General features: G+C 43.3%; 1 protein-coding gene across 1 annotated transcript in view; it reads right to left on the bottom strand.

Annotated features, from left to right (window-relative positions):
• The window catches only part of CACNA1I (calcium voltage-gated channel subunit alpha1 I), a 2,042,880-nt gene that overhangs the window by 365,445 nt on the left and 1,652,627 nt on the right, over positions 1 to 24,808 (bottom strand). The window lies entirely within an intron of this gene.

A 24,808-nucleotide genomic window follows, 5' to 3' on the forward strand; every position in this document is an offset into this window, starting at 1 on the left:
TTGAAAAGTTGGGTTCGACCAGAACACCCGAACTACCCGAAAGTTCGTCCTGGATTTCAGAACTCGATTGAAATCAATGGGACCCAAACTTCAGTAATAAAAAAAAAACAATTTTGAAGCCCTAAAACCCAATAAATGCCCATAAAAAGTGCCTAGGGTTCTGTGTCATGCCCCAGGGACTATTAATCACACAAAAAAAAAGTTCTTAAAAATGTTCATTTTTGATAGAGAGCCAATTATTGAAAAAATTATTGAAAAAAAAAATGAGATTTCTTTGGCTTTAGTGTCTGGGGGGTCTAAAAGGTGTACCTGTGAAGTTTCAGCTCTGTAGCATGTCCAGAACCAGAAAAAAAAGTTTGTTTGTATTAGAATTGCACAGGATAGTGGCTCCGCTATTTTCACACCCGGCTTTTTGTTGCAGGCATTTATAGGGCTTTTTTGTGGACGTGTTTGGAGGCAGGCATGACATCTGAACTTGTGTATAGGGGTATATATACACACACACACATGTATGTATATATACACATACACATATATAGGTGTGAAAGTAGCAGAACCCTATGGCTGCGCTAATGAAATTATTAACACCCATAGGGCTTCGCTCCTTTCACACCTATATGTGTGTATGTGTACACAAGTTCACAAGTTCAGATGTTATGCCTGCCTCCACAGACGCCCAAAAAATGCCCAAAAAAACACCCAGGTGTGTTGTTGCAGGCGTTTATTTTTGGGCATTTTTGGGAGTCTTTGGAGGCAGGCATAACATCTGAACTTGTGTATAGGGGTATATATACACACACACTTATATGTATTTATACACATACACACATATAGGTGTGAAAGGGGCGAAGCCCTATGGGTGTTAATTTCATTAGCGCAGCCATAGGGTTCTGCTACTTTCACACCTATATATGTGTATGTGTATATATACATACGTGTGTGTGTGTATATATACCCCTAAACAGAAGTTCAGATGTCATGCCTGCCTCCACAGACGTCCACAAAAAAGCCCAATAAAACACCTGCAACAAAACGGCCAGGTGTGACAGGAGCGAAGCCACTATCCTGTTCTATAGCAGATCTAATAGAAACAATCTTTTCTATGGCTTTCTATGGTTTGGTCACCCTGCCATAGCAGTCAGAGTCAGTTAACCCTACACTACACTACAGTCCCCTGACACTTAACACTTTCCCTACAGAAACTAGATTATTAAATCTAACTATAGTGGAAAATAGTACCCTAACTACACTAGATATCCCTTTCCTCACACTAATAATTGCTAAATGACACTTTGAAGCAGGAGTAACATAACTGCTTCCACTTTCTTCCACAGCCCCAGTATTAAAGTGCTAGAGATTTGGCGGGCTATCTTATATACTGGGGGGCGTATTCACTACTGATTGGCCTCTGGACCCCCGAGTCACTCCAATCACATTTTACTGGTGGTTCTGGTCCAATCACGGGCTTTTAAAGCCCAGTTCCTGTCCCATTGCATTTTGGTCGGTTCTGGTTGCCGAATTCCGAACTTTTTCAGCAAAAAGTTCGAAATTCGGCCAAATTTGGAACAGTCAATGTTCGGGTCGAACCGATGGTCGACCTGAACCGTTCGATCATCCCTAGCTGGCACAGGCTGATTCCCCTATGCAGTCACAGGGTGCCACTGTGTAATGTTCCGGTACCTTTGGTACCCTAAATTACACTTTCCACAAGTGTATGCGCCCTACCATTTACTTTTGGAAAGGTGCGCATACACCTTTAAGACTGGAGCTGTCATCACTCAGCGCCGGACTAGATGGCTATTTAAGGCGTCGGTTCTCACTCACATGTGTTCGTTCAAACACCCTTATCTGGATGCTAACCTTGCTTGAAGCTTCCATGCTTGCAAGCTTACTTCGCTGACGGAACCTCGCTGCGCTGATCCCTGTATCCCGCTACTGGATCATCCGCCTCTCCTGAACCACCCTTCGGCTGTATCGCTAATAGTGCTAAGTACCCCGCAGGGGAATTCTCTATAAACTTATACTAAGCTTACACTATCTAGCTCTGCATAGTAGAGACTGTTTATCACATCTGCATAAACTAGATTGCTAGCTCTTGAGACTACTGCTACTTTTCTGCACTGGGTTGATCTCTTTTGTATGTCCACCTGCTATTCTGTCATCTGCTATCATACAACATTGCTAAACCTTCCTGCATCCATCTGCTACTGTCTCACCTTCAAGTGTCTATCACCTACCACCTCCACTCAACCTATCCCTCAACCTTCATCATTGTGTTACCACATGCATAAAGTCACTCTAAGAACCAGCTTGCTAATTGTGTGTATTTACTGGCTGAAATAAGACCTTCCACACATGATGAGTCATTGAGGTTGGGAATGGTATCTCAGCATATCTCTTACATGGCTACTGACGTAGAACTATTTCTGCAGCTGAAAATCCACACCATATAAAAAAGCAGGAGCGTTACAGATTGAACAAACCTAAAAATGGATTCAGCAGAAATAGTTCCAGAAATAACCACTCAGGTGACACAATTAAAACAGCAAGTATCTGCGTTAATACACGCACTTGCTGAATTAAAAGAAGACAATCAGGCTCTGTCGCAGCAGGTAATTAGACTGACACAACTTACCTCTGCTCAGTCCCCTGAACCCAAGATAAATCCCCCTTTGGTATTTACAGGCGATCGCAAAAAATTTCGCGAATTTAAAAACGCATGCGAGTTACTTTTTTTGCTAAAACCTCGTACCTACCTTACTGATTACATTAGGGTTTGTACTATTATTTCTTACCTATCAAGCGATCCTCGAGCCTGGGCAGATTCTCTTTTTGAGAAAAACGACCAGCTTCTCAACTCCTATGCCTTGTTCCTGGCAGAGCTCACTAGCCTATATGATGACCCCAATAGGCAGAGTACTGCTGATCTTCAGTTAAGATCCTTGAAACAAGGAAGGAAGCCTGTGGAAGACTTTGTCGCAGAGTTCAAGAGATGGACCCTTGATTCAGAATGGAATGATGCATCTCTGAAAACCCAATTTAGGCTTGGCCTATCAGAAGCCGTTAAGGACGAGCTCGCCCGAGCGGATCTGCCAAAAACCCTGGATGCATTAATACAACTCAGTATTACCATAGATAGAAGACTACGAGAAAGAAAGGCTGAAAAGATGGGAATGCCATTATCCGTTTCCTCTCGGAGTCTGGCCGTTCCTATGGAGGTAGGAACCATACGCCCACCGCTATCAACTATGGAAAAAGCCAAAAGACGAAATTAAAATCTCTGCTTGTACTGTGCATCCCCGGATCACAAGATAAACGTCTGTCCCCTAGTCAACAAAAAGAAGGGTGAGTGTTCACATGTCTCTCTAGGAGGATTGACAACTTCATTCACTAACCCCTACATTTCTGTTTTTTTGACATTACAGTGGGACCAGAACAGGATTACTACTAAGGCCATGATTGACACAGGATCTTGTGGAAATTATATGGATATATGTTTTGCTGCTTTAAATAAAATTCCTATTATTTCTAAACTCAAACCTGTCTCAGTAAGTCTTATTACCGGTGTTCCGTTATCCTCTGGTCCGATCACCGATCAGACACAAGCACTTCTAGTCACTATTAACGAGTCTCATAGGGAGACTTCTACCTTCGATTTAATACCATCACCCCACTTTCCCATTGTGTTGGGACTTCCCTGGTTGCACACACACCAACCAACCATAGATTGGAAGAAACGGTCCTTGACCTTCCCTTCTTGTTATTGCGAGGAAACGTGTAACCTCCCGTTTTCCGGGAAGATTCTGTCTGTGGTGACAGATGAGATTGCACCACTATGTTATCAGGATCTTTCTGAGGTTTTTCTTGAGAAAAATGCTCAAGCATTACCTCCTCATCGAGACTATGATTGTAGCATTGATCTACTCCCAAATAGCAAATTGCCGTTCGGTCATGTTTATCCTCTTTCACAGGATGAACTTGCCCATCTCAAAACCTATTTGGATGAGAACTTGGAAAAAGGTTTTATTAGACCTTCCACTTAGGGGGTTGGAGGACCTTACCTATGAAGAGCGGCTGCAATCGCTCGATTTATTTTCCCTGGAGAAAAGACGTCTGAGAGGGGACATGATAGCAATTTATAAATATCTTAATGGGGATCTCAGCTTAGAAGAAAAGCTGTTCATTCGAAGGAATTGCATGAGGACTCGAGGACATACAATGCGATTAGAGGAGAAGCGTTTTAACCTCAGGCAACGTGGGGGGTTCTTTACTGTTAGGGCTACAAGATTGTGGAATTGTCTACCACAAGAGGTGGTTTCTGCGGGTAGTATGGTGACTTTCAAAAGACTCTTAGACTTACATCTCAAGGATCAGGAGATTGAGGGCTATGTTAGATGATTACAGTCACACACACCTACACAGGTTGAACTGGATGGACTATTGTCTTTATTCAACCTCGCCTACTATGTAACTTCTTCCACAGCAGCAGGACTCTTTTTTGTTCGCAATAAAGATTCAAGTCTCAGACCTATCATCGACTACAGGAAATTGAATGCTATCACAATAAAAGATCGCTATCCTCTACCGCTTATCCCTGAGCTCATTGAGCAGGTGCGTGGAGCTACCTATTTTTCAAAATTAGACCTGAAAAGGAGCATACAATCTCATTCGAATCCGTGATGGACACGAGTGGAAGACTGCGTTCAGAACTAGATACGGATTGTTCGAATATCTTGTGATGCCATTCGGCCTATGCAATGCCCCTGCAGTTTTCCAACGATTTATAAACGATATTTTTAAAGACTTACTAGATGTCTGTGTTGTGGTATATCTGGACGATATACTTATATATTCACGGACCCTGTCTGAACACATAAGACATGTAAGACTTGTATTATCGAGATTGCTTGCACATAATCTTTATGTGAAGCTGAAGAAATGCTTGTTCCATAAAGATGAGGTACTCTTTCTAGGCTACATCATATCCAAAACAGGAATCGAGATGGACATGAGTAAAATATCCTGCATTCAGGATTGGCCTACACCAACTACACGCAAGGCGCTACAGCGATTCCTGGGATTTTCAAATTTCTACAGGAAGTTCATAAAAAACTTTTCTGCTATTGTGAGACCCCTCACACAGCTCACCAGCATAAAAATACCATTTAAATGGTCAGAAGAAGCAAATAAGGCTTTCCACTTGTTAAAGACAAGGTTTACTTCCGCTCCCATATTACGCCATCCAGACCCATCCCTCCAATACATTCTGGAGGTAGATGCGTCAAACCTGGCAGTAGGAGCAATACTCTCCCAACGACCTACCCCCACTTCACCACTTCATCCAGTCGCCTTTTTTTCTAAATCCCTGAGCAGTCCCGAGATAAATTACCCCGTGGGTGAGAAGGAACTGCTTGCTATAAAATTGGCTCTGGAGAATTGGCGACATTTACTCGAAGGCACCCAATTACCAATAATTATATACACGGACCATAAAAACCTCCAATATCTTCAGACTAGCAAAACTCTCTTGCATCGACAGGTACGATGGTCACTATTCTTTCTAAGGTTTAACTTCCTAGTGACCTACACACCTGCAGATAAGAACAAAAAGGCGGATGCACTATCACGACTAACTGAAGAAAACTACTTTGAAATTCCTTCCGTTCCTATAATACCTCACAAACGCATTATTGGAGTTGTCCGTTCCTTGAAGGAAGAGGTTCTGCATGGTATAAGGTTGGATTCACCCCCACCACAACTAACTACCGATGCAGAAGGCTTCCTCTACTACAACGACAAACTTTACATACCACCTACCCTACGCACCAAGATCTTGGAATTATCGCATGATGTGCCTATGGCAGGACATATGGGTATGACAAAGACTTTCAATTTGATTTCTCGGCAATTCTGGTGGCCTGACATGAAAACATCTATACAAAAATTCGTCTCTTCATGCAATGTCTGTGCCAGGTCCAAAATTGACACTACGAGACCATCCGGTCTACTATGCAGTCTACCAATACCCCAAACTCCATGGGAGGTTCTGTCATTGGACTTCATCGTAGAATTGCCTCCTTCCAAAGGATTTAATACCATCTTGGTGTCAGTGGACCATCTGACAAAGATGGCACATTTCATTGCTATTCGCAGACTACCTTCGTCCAAACTAACGGCAGAACTCCTGATGAAACATGTCTTCAGATTACATGGTATCCCAAAAACTCTTTTGTCTGACCGTGGATCCCAATTTATTTCTAAATTCTGGCAAGAACTATGTCACATACTACGGATTGAGCGAAAGCTCACTTCTTCTTACCATCCGCAAACCAACGGACAGACTGAAAGAGTCAACCAATGCATCGAGCAGTATTTACGTTGTTACACTTCTTACCAACAGGATGATTGGTTGGATCTTCTCCCCCTGGCAGAATTTGCCTACAACAACGCAACTCACAGTACAACCAAGCAGAGTCCGTTCTACTTGAACTATGGGTTCCATCCCTCTATTCTCCCTCCACGCATCCTTCCTTCAAATAACCCAGTAGCCTCAGACTATCTTTCCCAAATAAAGGATTCTCTGGGTTTACTAAATACTACCATTGCACACGCTCACAGTCAACAAAAGAAGTACTATGATCTTCGTAGAAGACCTTCTCCACAGTATACTATCGGGGACCTCGTTTGGCTCTCAACAAAAAAACTTGAGACTGAAGATCCCTAGCAAAAAGCTTGGACCTCTGTTCTTGGGACCTTTCCCAATCAAGAAACTTATTGGAAAAGCTGCAGTGCAGCTTACATTGCCAATGGACCTAAAAATCCATCCCATTTTCCATGTGTCGCTACTAAAACCCCATGTTCCGGACCAAGGAATAAGGCCTAATATTCCACCTCCCCCACCTGTACAAGTTGAAGGTGGAGAAGAATACGAGATAAAAGAGATTCTGGATTCTCGTATCTACAGAAGAAGACTTCAGTACTTGGTTAGATGGAAGAACTATGGGCCCCAAGACGACACCTGGCTAAACACCTCTGACATACATGCCCCTAGATTAATCCGCAATTTTCATGCGAGATACCCAGACAAACCAGCTCCAGAGGCCTTCAGGAGCAGGCCTTAAGGGGGGGGTATTGTAATGTTCCGGTACCTTTGGTACCCTAAATTACACTTTCCACAAGTGTATGCGCCCTACCATTTACTTTTGGAAAGGTGCGCATACACCTTTAAGACTGGAGCTGTCATCACTCAGCGCCGGACTAGATGGCTATTTAAGGCATCGGTTCTCACTCACATGTGTTCGTTCAAACACCCTTATCTGGATGCTAACCTTGCTTGAAGCTTCCATGCTTGCAAGCTTACTTCGCTGACGGAACCTCGCTGCGCTGATCCCTGTATCCCGCTACTGGATCATCCGCCTCTCCTGAACCACCCTTCGGCTGTATCGCTAATAGTGCTAAGTACCCCGCAGGGGAATTCTCTATAAACTTATACTAAGCTTACACTATCTAGCTCTGCATAGTAGAGACTGTTTATCACATCTGCATAAACTAGATTGCTAGCTCTTGAGACTACTGCTACTTTTCTGCACTGGGTTGATCTCTTTTGTATGTCCACCTGCTATTCTGTCATCTGCTATCATACAACATTGCTAAACCTTCCTGCATCCATCTGCTACTGTCTCACCTTCAAGTGTCTATCACCTACCACCTCCACTCAACCTATCCCTCAACCTTCATCATTGTGTTACCACATGCATAAAGTCACTCTAAGAACCAGCTTGCTAATTGTGTGTATTTACTGGCTGAAATAAGACCTTCCACACATGATGAGTCATTGAGGTTGGGAATGGTATCTCAGCATATCTCTTACATGGCTACTGACATGGAACTATTTCTGCAGCTGAAAATCCACACCATATAAAAACGCAGGAGCGTTACACACTGCAGCCTTTCTTGACCCACTGGCACCTTCTGCAAGAAAGACGGGCTCCCAGTTGATAGGGGTAACTGCAGCTCTGTACTCCTCAGGAGCACGCTGACTTTTTTCCACTCCCATGGGATACAGCATTCTCCCTGCAGAACTTTTCCAGCGCTCTCTAGACCGGATTTCTGCTCTATAGTTGTCATAGTGATCTCAGTTATAAACCATCTAGCGGTACACATCTCATTACTCCTCTGTTAGAAACCAATTCAGCCTAGCGGTTTCTGGGCCATGCTTTAAATGAAGCCATGTTCTCAAATTCATCCAAAAAGTCCATTAACATAGTCTGAATGAAATCAGACACACAGATTACTTCTTCATTGCAATAGGCAACCACCCCACCTGTGCAGTTCTTCCACTGAGTGATGGCTTTCTTTCCTTTTTGCCTTGTTCCAGTGTGGCCATATGCATCTTGCACCAATCTGGGGCTTGTTCTGTCGGTATCAATCCCTCCAGCCACAGAGCTCTGTCTCTCATCTTAGCAAAATCTTTTTTTTCTGCTTTGACTGCCCCATCCTTGCAGTCATGCACACAGCAACTTGTAAAAACAGTTCACAGCAGAAGAGAGGAAATAAAATAAAAATTTCTCCTTTCACAGGTACACCTGCAACACGCAATGCCTCTTGCCTGGCTGCACAGTTCCTGACCTGAATTCCCTGTGGAGCAAGGACCCAGATTCCACCGTCTTGTGCCTGCATCCGACAACCACTTGTAACATGGGGGACCATTAGCTCAGTGGCAGATGCATTCTTCAGTACTTTGGTTTTAGGGCATGGCAGTCCATTTTTTATTAAACGGCATAAGGAAAGTCCATTACATATAGGGTTTCCCACGCAGGGGTTCTTCTCCAGTCAATATATAAACAGCCCACCTGGCTCTTAAGCTCTCACTCAGCTTTACAGTAGCAGTACCTCTGCTCTTTATGCTGGTCCCCAGACCATGAATTCTCTGAAGCTGGCAGCTTCACTCTGGCCTTAGTCCTCAGGTCGTCACTTATCTCGCAGACAGACAGACAGACAGACACACACACACACACACACGTGCACTAGCTGCCACCTGCAGCCTCTGATTCCTAGAGACCTCCTTCTCTCTTAGGTGGAGCCTTCTCCAACTGGGAGCTCTGAGGTATTCCTTCACCTCCATTATAATGGCTGTGTGCACCTGAGCACACACCCTGCTGGTCATTCACGAAACATGGACAGAGGGTTAGAGATTCTGTCCCACCCAAGACACTATGGAATCTCCAAACTACAGAGCCCCTTCCACGTATACCAAAACCTGGAGAAAGCTGCAATAGCAGTTTTCTCCACTGTACATCTAAGCTCTGTAGTTCTGCAAGGAGCCAATGTGCACACTCTGTGTCCTTTAAACGACCATTTTAATCGTGACAGAGTCTCGACCTGTCACTCTATGTACTCATTAAATGTATTTTCCTATCTAAATAGATGTATTAAAGGCTCCTGAAGAAGCAAGTACACGTAGAGCTGTGAAAGATCCATATAGGAAAAGTAGAACCCCAGCACCTGTAGAAAATTGGACACTTGCCCGTGTACATCTCTCTATGCGCATAGCCTCCATGTGTGCGGTATACACCTTTAAAGGGGGTTTACACTGTGTCTGTAATACATAGTATTTAGTAATATTTTAGAACATATTTTATATCCAATGCTTTTTTTGTATAAGCTTTTAATGTAGAAAAAATTAATTTGGAATTATTTTACCTTCTTTATATGTGCCTTTTAAAGTTCATAATTTTTTAGTTTCCAATACAGCTTTTAGGCACAGCATGAAGCGGATATCCTACAGAATGACCTGGACAAAATAACGAAATGGGCAATGACTTGGCAAATGAGGTTTAACGTGCAGAAGTGTAAGGTTTTGCACTTGGGGACTAAAAACATAAAAGCACAATACACATTAGGAGGGGAACCCTTGGGGGAATCAATAATGGAGAAAGATCTGGGAGTCTTGGTTGATGATAGACTAGGAAATAGCATGCAATGTCAAGCGGCAGCTGCCAAAGCTGGCAGAATATTAGCATGCATAAAGAAAGGTATGTATTCCAGAGATAAGACTATAATCCTTCCACTTTATAAAACTCTGGTCCGACCGCAGCTGGAGTATTCTGTCCAGTTCTGGTCGCCAGTCCTCAGGAGGGATGTGTTGGAGCTGGAGAGAGTCCAGAGAAGGGCAACTAAACTAATTAGGGGATTGGAGGACCTTAATTATGAAGAGCGTCTGCAATCGCTTGATTTATTCTCCCTGGAGAAGAGACGCCTGAAGGGGGACATGATAGCAATTTTTAAATATCTCAATGGGGATCTCAGCTTAGAAAAAAAGCTGTTCAGTCGAAGGGATTGCATGAGGACTCGAGGGCATACAATGTGATTAGAGGAGAAGCGTTTTAACCTCAGTCAACGTGGGGGGTTCTTTACTGTTAGGGCTACAAGATTGTGGAATTCTCTACCACAAGAGGTGGTTTCTGCGGGTAGTATGATGGCTTTCAAAAGACTCTTAGACGTACATCTCAAGGATCAGAACATTCAGGGCTATTTGAGATGATTACAGCCACACACACCTGCACAGGTTGAACTGGATGGACTATTGTCTTTATTCAACCTCACCTACTATGTAACTATGTAACTATGTGTATTTGTGCTAGAGGGGGAAATAGTTCGATCCGAGCAAAAAGTTTGGTCCGAACATCACCTTCGTTCGGCCAACAACCGAATTTGCGGGCCACACGGCAGGAAGTTCGTCCGCCGAGCACCCCACAATGTACTGCGTACTGCACAGTGCATTTTAAGCCCTGATTAGGCAAAGCTTTGCCCAATCAGGGCATAGTGAATAGCTTGTTGTTAAGGAGCGGGTCCAGAAGTCAAAAGCTGCATCCTTAACAACGGATGAGTCATCAGCTGTCAATGGGCTTCCCCGCTGACAGCTAAATAAAAAAAAAGACTTTGCCACCAATATAAAAATGTAAAAAAAAAAAAAAAAACAGCTTGGGGTTCCCCTCCAATTCTTACCAGGTGCTTTGGGTCCAGTGTAGATTTTAAGGGGAAGCCCATGCCAAAATGTAAAAAAAAAATCCATACCAGACCCTTATCCGAGCATGCAGCCTGGCAGGTCAGTAAAGGGGGGGGGGATGAGCGAGTGCCCTCCCTCCTGAACCATGCCAGGCCATATGCCTCAACATATGGGAGTGCTTTGGAGCGGGGGGGCTCTGTCCCCTCCATCCCAAAGCACCTTGTCCCCACTTTGATCGGATAAGGGCCCCTTCCCCACAACCCTGGGCTGTGGTTGTGAAGGTCTGCCGGCAGGGGGCTTATCAGAATCGAAATGCCCCCTTTAATAATGTGAATGAGTATGGGGTACATAGAACCCTTACCCATTCACCAAAAAATGAGTAAAAAATAAATAAAAACACACACACAGTTGTTGACAATCCCTATATTAAAAATAAAAAAAAAATTCCCCTGGTGTAGATTCATTGTCAATCACGATGCTGTCGCCACTGGTGGACCCGAAAAAGAAAAAAACGTTCCCCCCGGAATAAGGGCTAACCGCCATCTGCCTGCTCTGCCCTCTGACAGTTCTTAAATAGATAAGGGGCAAGGCCAGCTGGTGACATCACCTGGTGGCACTGACCGGGGGGTGTTCAGCCCATCTCAACTAAAATAGATCAGGTGGTATTTAGACACTGCCAGACCTTTGGTGTTTAACTGGTTGCATATTATGCCAACTGGTTTCTCATTTGCGTCTAGTCGCAAAGGTCCAGATCTGATGGGTGTTGTTTTTTTTTGGGAGGGGTTGTAGCTGGAGGTATAGGGGAAATTCTGACTTAAATGATGCTTCTTTCACAATGAAAAAGTAAAACAAATTCTCCAAAGGTGCTGGTGATTAACTATTCCCCAGGTCACAAATATCTTATGGTCACTTGACCTGATTTACAAAAAACAGCTCTTTAACCACTTAAAGACCAGCCGGCGTAGATATACTGCAGCAGGCTGGCCCTCCTGCGCAAACCGACGTATGGGTACGTCGGCTTGCAGTAGCGGGTCTCGGGTGCGCACAAGTGCCGCCGGCGGCATAATCGCGCACCCGCTCTCTAGCCCTGCAGCTAAACAACGGGTCCGGCGGCCACGATGCTGCAGGGACTAACAGAAGGCTGTATGCCGTTGTAAACACGGCACACTGCTCATCTGTCATTGATTGAAACAGGGCACCTGTGTTCCTGTTATTTTGGAACACGGGAGCTCTGTTTCCATTCACCAAGCCTGGCCCCCCACACAGTTAGAATCATCCCCTAATTACACATTTAACCCTTTGATCACCCCTGGTGTTAACCCCATTCCCTGCCAGTGTCATTATTATAGAGTAACAGTACATATTTTTAGCACTGATTACTGTAGTATTGTCACTGGTCCCCCCAAAAATATCAAAAATGTCAGTTAGGGGTCCGAACTGTCTTCCGTAATGTCGCAGTCCCGCTAAGAATCGCAGATTGCCGCCATTACTAGTAAAAACAAATAAATAAATAAAAATGATATAAATATTTCCCCTAGTTTTTAGATGCGATAACTTTTGCGCAAACCAATCAAAATACACTTATTGGGATTTTTTTACCGAAAATATGTGGCAAAAAACAAATTGACCAAAAATGATTTATTTTTTAATTTTTTTTATTGGGAATGTTATATAGCATAAAGTGAAAAATACTGCTTTTTTTTCAAAATTGTTGCTTTTTTTTTGTTTATAGCGCATAACCACAGAGGTGATTAGATACCACCAAAAGAAAGCCCTGTTTGTGGGGAAAAAGGATGTAAATTTTATTTGGGTACAGAATCGCACGACCGCGCAGTTGTCATTTAAAATAACACAGTGCCGATTCGCAAAAAATGGCCTGGTCATTAACGGGGCAAATACGTACTTCCAGTCCAGAAGTGATTAATTACACCTACAGTAATTGAACTTTGGTCATTTTTTTACCATAAAGATAGGAATTATATACATTTTTTCATCTATATAATAAAAAAGTTGCGCTAAAAGAATGGAATTTGTGTGTACATGACCATCACAAATAATATTTAAAATAAAGAACTGAAATAAAACAGCAGTGTGTATACACTTGTGATAGTCCAAACAACGATATTGTGATGATGAGGAATTCTTCAATATGAACTTGAATACATTTCTGTGAATAAGTGGGTATCCAAAACCAAATGTGAGATCCTCCACTGGAAAGTGAGCGCGCTTACCGGAGCCACTTGACCTCAAGGGTCAATCAAACTTGAATGAAATCTCCAATAAGGCACCAATTTCCACCAAGGTCTCCAATAGGGCACCAATTCCAAACAGGGAAATTACTGCACTCTCATCTTGACATGTCCAACATTATCTCGCAACATGGCAGGATTGAGCAAACCAAGGAAATGATAAAGAAGGTACCATAGTTTAAATCTGCGGTTTATTGAAAAAGTAGCACAAAATATTGCACTTACATGATTAAAAGCATCAAAAAGCAAGAAAAGCGGGCCGGCTACAGCTGTTAACCAGTCCTTCTGAGATCGTGGGAGCACAATGACATCAGTATATTGCTAGCCCAAAGCGTTTCATCACAGATGACGTCGTCCTGGGGCATGAGTGGCATGCTGACTCACCGCATTAAATACAGGAAGCAGTCTGAGTCCCGGGTGGTTAAAACGGCTGAACCACCATTATAGAAAACGGAGGAAGAATCTTTCCAGTACTAACAAACAAGCCAATCTAGATGGCCTTAAATCTAAAAGACCCCGGATCTCTCCATAAAGAGGAACTGTCATTGCCCATGCTATTATAAGGTTCTTCCTTTGTGACAGCAATAAAGTTAATAAAAAATAAAGAGACAGTGTAAAAAATGTTTATTCAAATAAAATAAAAAATAAATAATACAATTTAAAAAACAATATTTTTTAGTGCCTGTGTTCGCGCACAAATGCGAACACTCGCACAGTCCCGCTTGCATATGTAAATGGTATACAGGCAGTCCCCGGGTTACAAACAAGATAACTTCTGTAGGTTTGTTCTTAGGTTAAATTTGTATGTTTTTGAGTGTAACTCCAGCCAAAAAATTAATTTTTACGTTTTTTGGATAGCATAGTGAAGAATTAACACCCCTGTAATGTTTGTTTTGCTGTTTGTGCCCCTGTTCAGAAGATTTCACCTGTGACAATTGGATTTTGAAAATGTTGGGTTATTGTGGAAACAAGGATTGGTGATAAAGCTTCAGTGGAGAACCTTTTTCCCAAGATAACTCTTACAGTAGTGAATTTCCCTTCCTAGGGGTAGATTTCCTCTCACTTCCTGTCGCCTCCCTCCCTTTTGTAAGTATGAGTTATATGTAAGTCGGATGTTTCTAACTTAGGGACTGTCTGTATTGGGAGATATTTGCAGCGCTTAAAATACCAAATTATAACATTAAAAACATCAATATGTTGGCAGATAACCTTAAAACAGATGTGAGTTTGAATGATTTAATTACTCTTTTGTCATCTCCTACTCCCATCAACATAATGATGTTAAAAACTTTTTCACATACGTTGGAAAATAATAAAAAAAATGACACCTTTCTGGGCCCTAGGATTCCAGAATTTCCTCAGGTTCCTCAGGGGGGGTTCCACAATTAAGACTTTATGTTGCTCCGAATGTCATTGATAGTCCAAAGAGACCTATTTTATTTTAAGACTTAAAGGGCTTTTTTTCCTTGTCGTAGGTGTGCAGTCTGTAAGCATAATATATTACAAGACACTATGCCACAGGCTTCCTAATCTGAGGGATGAAGAGGGGACTCATTTCCTATCACAGTTAGAAATGTCAGCGAGGCAGGGCAATGTTATCAGCATTGGGGACTTCAATTATCCCGATATTTACTGCCAGATGTAACTGCTCACTCAGTATTTCTTATTACAAACTAATTACAAACAACACTGAGATGATAGCAGATGGGGAAGTAGGAGATAACTTCGGTAATTACTTTCACTGTAAATCATAGGAAAAGCAGACATAAGGGAAGGACTCGTACATTCAATTTCAAGAGAGCCAACATGAATAAACTGCCTCCCATACTTCATGACATTAAAGGGGTTGTAAAGGTAGTTCTCACAATCACTGCCAGCCCCTCTGCTAGGATAACATGTACTATACAGTCATGTCATTTTTTAAAAGTCTTCTTCTAAATACCTTTTTTCTCCTCGTCGCTCTCTTCCTCTGATGTATGTACTACAGAGGGAGGGGCCGAGATCTCCCTCTGATGTCTGCCGGGCGGGCACATGACCGCAAGGAGAAATAAGGTATTAAGAAGAAGAATAAAAAAAAAGAAATACTGTATTGTGTATTGTACTGTATTGTGATTGTGAGCAGTCATTTTTATACTGCTCAGAATGGTGCTAAAAGGGGAGGGGCGGCTCACAAACAGGAGCTGACAGGTGGGGGGGGGGGATGAGAACAGAGGAGAGACAGCGGATGACAGAGGCACATAAACTTACTACAGTATCAAGGCACAGCAGCCACAATAAACCATGGTCAGTTTACAGGGGGAGGGCAGAACCAGGTGGGATGAGTCAAGTATTTCAGGTGATAGAAGGGACCAAATTACAGAGCACAAGCACTGTGCTGTTACTTATGCTTTAAAGGAATAGGATCCTTTTTTTTTTTTAAGGGTAACGAATGCTTTAAATGAGAAGATATTCTAGAAAAAAAAAAAAAACACGGAGGAAAACTGGGAGTGCTTTAAGAACATTTTCATTAATGGCAGTGTATTCCAATGAGAAACAAATATAAAAGAACTAAGGATAAAACCTGAGTGGCTAAATTTGAGTGCAGAAAGGCACATTAAAGAGAAAAAAACTGTCCTTTAAAAAATATAATGCCGAGACACACCGTCAGCATTCCAGCACTGCAAAGAATGCAGGGCAGCAAAAATAGATCAGGAGAGATATATAGCGAAGGAGAGTAAAAAACATCCCAAATTTTTTTCAAATATATAAATAGTAAAAAGGTAAAGTCAGAGCATATTGGACCAATAAAGGATAGTCAGGGGAATTGGTTACAGAGAGAAGGCAACTGTATTAAATACGTTCTTCCCCTCAGCTTTTAGTATGGAAAAGAAGGGGTATACTTTCAAAGTGTTTTTTTTTTTTTTACAATTAAAAGAACCAAAAGCAGTACAAAAGTACAATATATATATCAAAAACAAATAAGCAAAATAAATGGGATTAAGGAAAAAGTAATACCCCAGGTATATAGCCTTGAGCAGTGAATTCAGTAACCTTTTGATCAGGAAAAGAAGACCTTTCTCATTGATATTTTGTGATAAATGCAAACACATAGGGGACCACCCTTCTGTAAATATACACATCAAGCAGCATTCATAACTCCCATGAGCTAGGGCAGTCAAAGAAAGAAGAAGAGAGAGAGAGTAAAAGTGAAGGACAAGTAAGAGAAATGAGAAGGAACAGGTACGGACTGAGATCAGCGGAAACACTCAAATCCTCATTTTTTTTAATCAATATACAATAGTAATGTGCATTCAGCTAGCCCACAGTTCCCAGGTCTGTTCAAATTTTTTAACTGTCTCATTTAAGATGCTAACAATGTTTCCATGTATTATAATATCAACATCATGTAACTAGGGTTGAGCGGACACCTAGATGTCCGTGTTCGACGGGTTCGGCCGAACTTTAAAAAAAAGTCCGGGTCCGTGTCCCGGACTTTTACCGAACTTTTCCCGGACACCGAACCCCATTGAAGTCAATGGGGACCCGAACTTTAAGGCACTAAAATGGCTCTAAAACACCAAAGGAAAGGGCTAGAGTGCTGCAAATGGCAGCAAAACGTAATTAAGAGCATGGCAAGTGCTCTGCAAACAAATGTGGATAGGGAAATAACTTAAAACAACAAAAAAAAAACAGAAAAATAAAACAATGTTCTTCTTCATCTCTGAAGGACGAGGCCCATATGGAGTAGGAGGGAGGTTGAGGTGGTGGTGGATGTGGCGGTGACATAGGCGTGCGCACAGGGTGTGCTGGGTGTGCCTGGGCACACCCTAATCACCTAGGGCACATAGCATTGCCAGTGAGGAGATGGGAAAGATCTCCCTGGGACCTGCTCTGCTCTATTTCTCCTTGCCTACAGGTACATGGCCCCGATACATTACTCTCCCTGCTGGCAAACACATGCATGTGTATTTCAACTTTGGGGTGCACACCTTAATGCAATAGGCTGCGCACACCTATGGGCGGTGTAGGTGGAAGCGGCGGTGGAGGAGGACCAGGGCCGGATTAACAGCATCATGGGCTTGGTGCTGAGGATTTTGAAGGGCCTTAAGGGCCGTGCCTTGCCATGCACCCAGAGGAGGAAGGGTGCAGCCATGCATGCCTAATTCAACATGGGATGCTGTCTCTGAAGCCCATAAACACATCCATGCATCGCCAACTGTCCCTCCTTGTCCGGCCTTCACGCTGTGTGGGGAGGTTCTGAGGGTGCTGCCTGGGGAAGCGAGCATAGAAGCCAGACTTCTGTGTTTACAAGTGACAGAAGAGCGGTAACAGTGAATATGGCCAACCCGGGGCCTATATAAAAGGTAGGGGCCTGGAGCTGCAGCTCCAATAGCCCCTACATTAATCTGGCCCTGAGGAGGAGGACGAGGTAGCCAACACTGCTTCTTTTCAAAAATTTTAAATGAGGGTACACCCCAAAAGAGTGAGAAAGAGCAAAAATGGAACAATGGGTGGGTAAGGTCGGTATCCATTGCTATTCTGCATAAGGTACGGAAAAGTCCCGTGGGATCCATGCCTGGTTCATTTTAATGAACGTGAGCTTGTCCACATTGTCTCTGGACAGGCGGCTGCGCTTGTCTGTTATAACGCCCCCAGCCGTGCTAAATACCCGTTCAGATAATACACTGGCTGCAGGGCACGCCAGCACCTCCAAGGCGTAAAGGGCAAGCTCAGGCCATGTGCCCAATTTGGAGACCCAGAAGTTGAAGGGGGCAGACCCGTCATTCACTACATGTAGGCGTGTGCACACATACTGCTCCACCATGTTGGTAAAATGCTGCCTCCTGCTAAGACGTTCCATCTGAGCTGCTGGTGCTGCTGTTTGTTGTGGCGTGCTGACAAAGCTTTTCCACATTTCGGCCATGCTAACCCTGCCTTCTGAGGTGCTGGCGGTGCCCTGGTTGCGTTGGCGACCTCCTCCTCCTCCTCCTCTGCCTTGTGCTTCCACTGTGGCCCCGCTGTCAGATGGGAATGCCAGCAGCATGGCGTCTACCAGCGTGCGCTTGTACTCGCGCATCTTGCGATCGCGCTCCAGTGAGTGAATTAAGGACGGTACGTTGTCCTTGTAACGGGGATCCAGCAGCGTGGCCACCCAGTAATCAGCACAAGTTAGAATGTGGGCAACTCGGCGGTCGTTGTGGAGACACTGCAGCATGTAATCGCTCATGTGTGCCAGGCTGCCCAGAGGCGACGAAAGGCTGTCCTCTGTGGGAGGTGTATCGTCCGTGTCCTCTGTATCCCCCCAGCCACGCACCAGTGATGGCCATGAGCTGGCCTGGGTGCCACCCTGCTGTGAACATGGTTCCATCTCCTCCTCCAGCTCCTCCTCCTCCTCATCCTCCTCATCCTCCAGAACTGTGCCCCTGCTGGACAATTGTGTCCCTGGCGTTTGTGTGTGCAGGAACCCACCCTCGGAGCCCCTTGCGAATGACTGCCCTGAAAGCCTTTGAAATGTTACCTCTTCATCCTCCTCCTCCTCCTCCTCATCCTGTGCCACATCCTCTTCCATCATCGCCCAAATTGTTTTTTCAAGGAGGCATAGAAGTGGGATAGTTAAGCTGAGAATGGCGTCATTGCCACTGGCCATGTTGGTGGAGTACCCAAAACAGCGCAACAAGGCACAATATATGCAAATGTCAAATATGCAAACTATGCCGCAATTTAATGTTTTTTACACCAAAAGGGTGTGTATTGAATAGCGGAATAGGATAAAAAACTGTGTATCTCACACGTACAAACACAGACTAGGCCCGATTAAATTTTTTCCTACCCTAAAGGGAGGATGAGGAAGAGGAGTATGGAACATGCAGCACCCTCAAATCTTCAGAAGTATGAGATGAACCCCAAAAACTTGGAAAGGTGGATCTCTCTCACACGTACCAACACAGACTATCCCCCAATTTAACTGATCCCCAAAGGTTTTTGATTAAATAGCGGAATAGAAAATATGATCCAAAAAAAGTGTATGTATATCACACGTACACAACCACACTAGGCCCCAATTACTATTGTTTGTACCCCTAAAAGGCTAGATGAGGAGTAGGGGGGGTATGGAACAGGCAGCACCCTCAAACCTTCAGAAGTATGAGATGAACCCCAACAACTTGGAAAGGTGGATCTCTCTCACACGTACCAACACAGACTATCCCCCAATTTAACTGATCCCCAAAGGTTTTTGATTAAATAGCGGAATAGAAAATATGATCCAAAAAAAGTGTATGTATATCACACGTACACAACCACACTAGGCCCCAATTACTATTGTTTGTACCCCTAAAAGGCTAGATGAGGAGTAGGGGGGGTATGGAACAGGCAGCACCCTCAAACCTTCAGAAGTATGAGATGAACCCCAACAACTTGGAAAGGTGGATCTCTCTCACACGTACCAACACAGACTATCCCCCAATTTAACTGATCCCCAAAGGTTTTTGATTAAATAGCGGAATAGAAAATATGATCCAAAAAAAGTGTATGTATATCACACGTACACAACCACACTGGGCCCCAATTACTATTGTTTGTACCCCTAAAAGGCTAGATGAGGAGTAGGGGGAGTATGGAACAGGCAGCACCCTCAAACCTTCAGAAGTATGAGATGAACCCCAACAACTTGGAAAGGTGGATCTCTCTCACACGTACCAACACAGACTATCCCCCAATTTAACTGATCCCCAAAGGTTTTTGATTAAATAGCGGAATAGAAAATATGATCCAAAAAAAGTGTATGTATATCACACGTACACAACCACACTAGGCCCCAATTACTATTGTTTGTACCCCTAAAAGGCTAGATGAGGAGTAGGGGGGGTATGGAACAGGCAGCACCCTCAAACCTTCAGAAGTATGAGATGAACCCCAACAACTTGGAAAGGTGGATCTCTCTCACACGTACCAACACAGACTATCCCCCAATTTAACTGATCCCCAAAGGTTTTTGATTAAATAGCGGAATAGAAAATATGATCCAAAAAAAGTGTATGTATATCACACGTACACAACCACACTGGGCCCCAATTACTATTGTTTGTACCCCTAAAAGGCTAGATGAGGAGTAGGGGGAGTATGGAACAGGCAGCACCCTCAAACCTTCAGAAGTATGAGATGAACCCCAACAACTTGGAAAGGTGGATCTCTCTCACACGTACCAACACAGACTATCCCCCAATTTAACTGATCCCCAAAGGTTTTTGATTAAATAGCGGAATAGAAAATATGATCCAAAAAAAGTGTATGTATATCACACGTACACAACCACACTAGGCCCCAATTACTATTGTTTGTACCCCTAAAAGGCTAGATGAGGAGTAGGGGGGGTATGGAACAGGCAGCACCCTCAAACCTTCAGAAGTATGAGATGAACCCCAACAACTTGGAAAGGTGGATCTCTCTCACACGTACCAACACAGACTATCCCCCAATTTAACTGATCCCCAAAGGTTTTTGATTAAATAGCGGAATAGAAAATATGATCCAAAAAAAGTGTATGTATATCACACGTACACAACCACACTAGGCCCCAATTACTATTGTTTGTACCCCTAAAAGGCTAGGAGTAGGGGGAGTATGGAACAGGCAGCACCCTCAAACCTTCAGAAGTATGAGATGAACCCCAACAACTTGGAAAGGTGGATCTCTCTCACACGTACCAACACAGACTATCCCCCAATTTAACTGATCCCCAAAGGTTTTTGATTAAATAGCGGAATAGAAAATATGATCCAAAAAAAGTGTATGTATATCACACGTACACAACCACACTAGGCCCCAATTACTATTGTTTGTACCCCTAAAAGGCTAGATGAGGAGTAGGGGGGGTATGGAACAGGCAGCACCCTCAAACCTTCAGAAGTATGAGATGAACCCCAACAACTTGGAAAGGTGGATCTCTCTCACACGTACCAACACAGACTATCCCCCAATTTAACTGATCCCCAAAGGTTTTTGATTAAATAGCGGAATAGAAAATATGATCCAAAAAAAGTGTATGTATATCACACGTACACAACCACACTAGGCCCCAATTACTATTGTTTGTACCCCTAAAAGGCTAGGAGTAGGGGGAGTATGGAACAGGCAGCACCCTCAAACCTTCAGAAGTATGAGATGAACCCCAACAACTTGGAAAGGTGTATCTCTTTTACACGTACCAACACAGACTATCCCCCAATTTAACTGATCCCCAAAGGTTTTTGATTAAATAGCGGAATAGAAAATATGATCCAACAAAAAGTGTATGTATATCACACGTACACAACCACACTAGGCCCCAATTACTATTGTTTGTACCCCTAAAAGGCTAGATGAGGAGTAGGGGGAGTATGGAACAGGCAGCACCCTCAAACCTTCAGAAGTATGAGATGAACCCCAACAACTTGGAAAGGTGGATCTCTCTCACACGTACCAACACAGACTATCCCCCAATTTAACTGATCCCCAAAGGTTTTTGATTAAATAGCGGAATAGAAAATATGATCCAAAAAAAGTGTATGTATATCACACGTACACAACCAGACTAGGCCCCAATTACTATTGTTTGTACCCCTAAAAGGCTAGATGAGGAGTAGGGGGGGTATGGAACAGGCAGCACCCTCAAACCTTCAGAAGTATGAGATGAACCCCAACAACTTGGAAAGGTGGATCTCTCTCACACGTACCAACACAGACTATCCCCCAATTTAACTGATCCCCAAAGGTTTTTGATTAAATAGCGGAATAGAAAATATGATCCAAAAAAAGTGTATGTATATCACACGTACACAACCACACTAGGCCCCAATTACTATTGTTTGTACCCCTAAAAGGCTAGATGAGGAGTAGGGGGGGTATGGAACAGGCAGCACCCTCAAATCTTCAGAAGTATGAGATGAACCCCAAAAACTTGGAAAGGTGGATCTCTCTCACACGTACCAACACAGACTATCCCCCAATTTAACTGATCCCCAAAGGTTTTTGATTAAATAGCGGAATAGAAAATATGATCCAAAAAAAGTGTATGTATATCACACGTACACAACCACACTAGGCCCCAATTACTATTGTTTGTACCCCTAAAAGGCTAGATGAGGAGTAGGGGGGGTATGGAACAGGCAGCACCCTCAAACCTTCAGAAGTATGAGATGAACCCCAACAACTTGGAAAGGTGGATCTCTCTCACACGTACCAACACAGACTATCCCCCAATTTAACTGATCCCCAAAGGTTTTTGATTAAATAGCGGAATAGAAAATATGATCCAAAAAAAGTGTATGTATATCACACGTACACAACCACACTAGGCCCCAATTACTATTGTTTGTACCCCTAAAAGGCTAGATGAGGAGTAGGGGGGGTATGGAACAGGCAGCACCCTCAAATCTTCAGAAGTATGAGATGAACCCCAAAAACTTGGAAAGGTGGATCTCTCTCACACGTACCAACACAGACTATCCCCCAATTTAACTGATCCCCAAAGGTTTTTGATTAAATAGCGGAATAGAAAATATGATCCAAAAAAAGTGTATGTATATCACACGTACACAACCACACTAGGCCCCAATTACTATTGTTTGTACCCCTAAAAGGCTAGATGAGGAGTAGGGGGGGTATGGAACAGGCAGCACCCTCAAACCTTCAGAAGTATGAGATGAACCCCAACAACTTGGAAAGGTGGATCTCTCTCACACGTACCAACACAGACTATCCCCCAATTTAACTGATCCCCAAAGGTTTTTGATTAAATAGCGGAATAGAAAATATGATCCAAAAAAAGTGTATGTATATCACACGTACACAACCACACTAGGCCCCAATTACTATTGTTTGTACCCCTAAAAGGCTAGATGAGGAGTAGGGGGGGTATGGAACAGGCAGCACCCTCAAATCTTCAGAAGTATGAGATGAACCCCAAAAACTTGGAAAGGTGGATCTCTCTCACACGTACCAACACAGACTATCCCCCAATTTAACTGATCCCCAAAGGTTTTTGATTAAATAGCGGAATAGAAAATATGATCCAAAAAAAGTGTATGTATATCACACGTACACAACCACACTAGGCCCCAATTACTATTGTTTGTACCCCTAAAAGGCTAGATGAGGAGTAGGGGGGGTATGGAACAGGCAGCACCCTCAAATCTTCAGAAGTATGAGATGAACCCCAAAAACTTGGAAAGGTGGATCTCTCTCACACGTACCAACACAGACTATCCCCCAATTTAACTGATCCCCAAAGGTTTTTGATTAAATAGCGGAATAGAAAATATGATCCAAAAAAAGTGTATGTATATCACACGTACACAACCACACTAGGCCCCAATTACTATTGTTTGTACCCCTAAAAGGCTAGATGAGGAGTAGGGGGGGTATGGAACAGGCAGCACCCTCAAACCTTCAGAAGTATGAGATGAACCCCAACAACTTGGAAAGGTGGATCTCTCTCACACGTACCAACACAGACTATCCCCCAATTTAACTGATCCCCAAAGGTTTTTGATTAAATAGCGGAATAGAAAATATGATCCAAAAAAAGTGTATGTATATCACACGTACACAACCACACTAGGCCCCAATTACTATTGTTTGTACCCCTAAAAGGCTAGATGAGGAGTAGGGGGGGTATGGAACAGGCAGCACCCTCAAACCTTCAGAAGTATGAGATGAACCCCAACAACTTGGAAAGGTGGATCTCTCTCACACGTACCAACACAGACTATCCCCCAATTTAACTGATCCCCAAAGGTTTTTGATTAAATAGCGGAATAGAAAATATGATCCAAAAAAAGTGTATGTATATCACACGTACACAACCACACTGGGCCCCAATTACTATTGTTTGTACCCCTAAAAGGCTAGATGAGGAGTAGGGGGAGTATGGAACAGGCAGCACCCTCAAACCTTCAGAAGTATGAGATGAACCCCAACAACTTGGAAAGGTGGATCTCTCTCACACGTACCAACACAGACTATCCCCCAATTTAACTGATCCCCAAAGGTTTTTGATTAAATAGCGGAATAGAAAATATGATCCAAAAAAAGTGTATGTATATCACACGTACACAACCACACTGGGCCCCAATTACTATTGTTTGTACCCCTAAAAGGCTAGATGAGGAGTAGGGGGAGTATGGAACAGGCAGCACCCTCAAACCTTCAGAAGTATGAGATGAACCCCAACAACTTGGAAAGGTGGATCTCTCTCACACGTACCAACACAGACTATCCCCCAATTTAACTGATCCCCAAAGGTTTTTGATTAAATAGCGGAATAGAAAATATGATCCAAAAAAAGTGTATGTATATCACACGTACACAACCACACTAGGCCCCAATTACTATTGTTTGTACCCCTAAAAGGCTAGATGAGGAGTAGGGGGGGTATGGAACAGGCAGCACCCTCAAACCTTCAGAAGTATGAGATGAACCCCAACAACTTGGAAAGGTGGATCTCTCTCACACGTACCAACACAGACTATCCCCCAATTTAACTGATCCCCAAAGGTTTTTGATTAAATAGCGGAATAGAAAATATGATCCA

The sequence above is a fragment of the Pelophylax lessonae genome (genome assembly GCF_965119305.1).
Source record: "Pelophylax lessonae genome assembly, chromosome: 8".
NCBI classification, from domain to species: domain Eukaryota; kingdom Metazoa; phylum Chordata; class Amphibia; order Anura; family Ranidae; genus Pelophylax; species Pelophylax lessonae.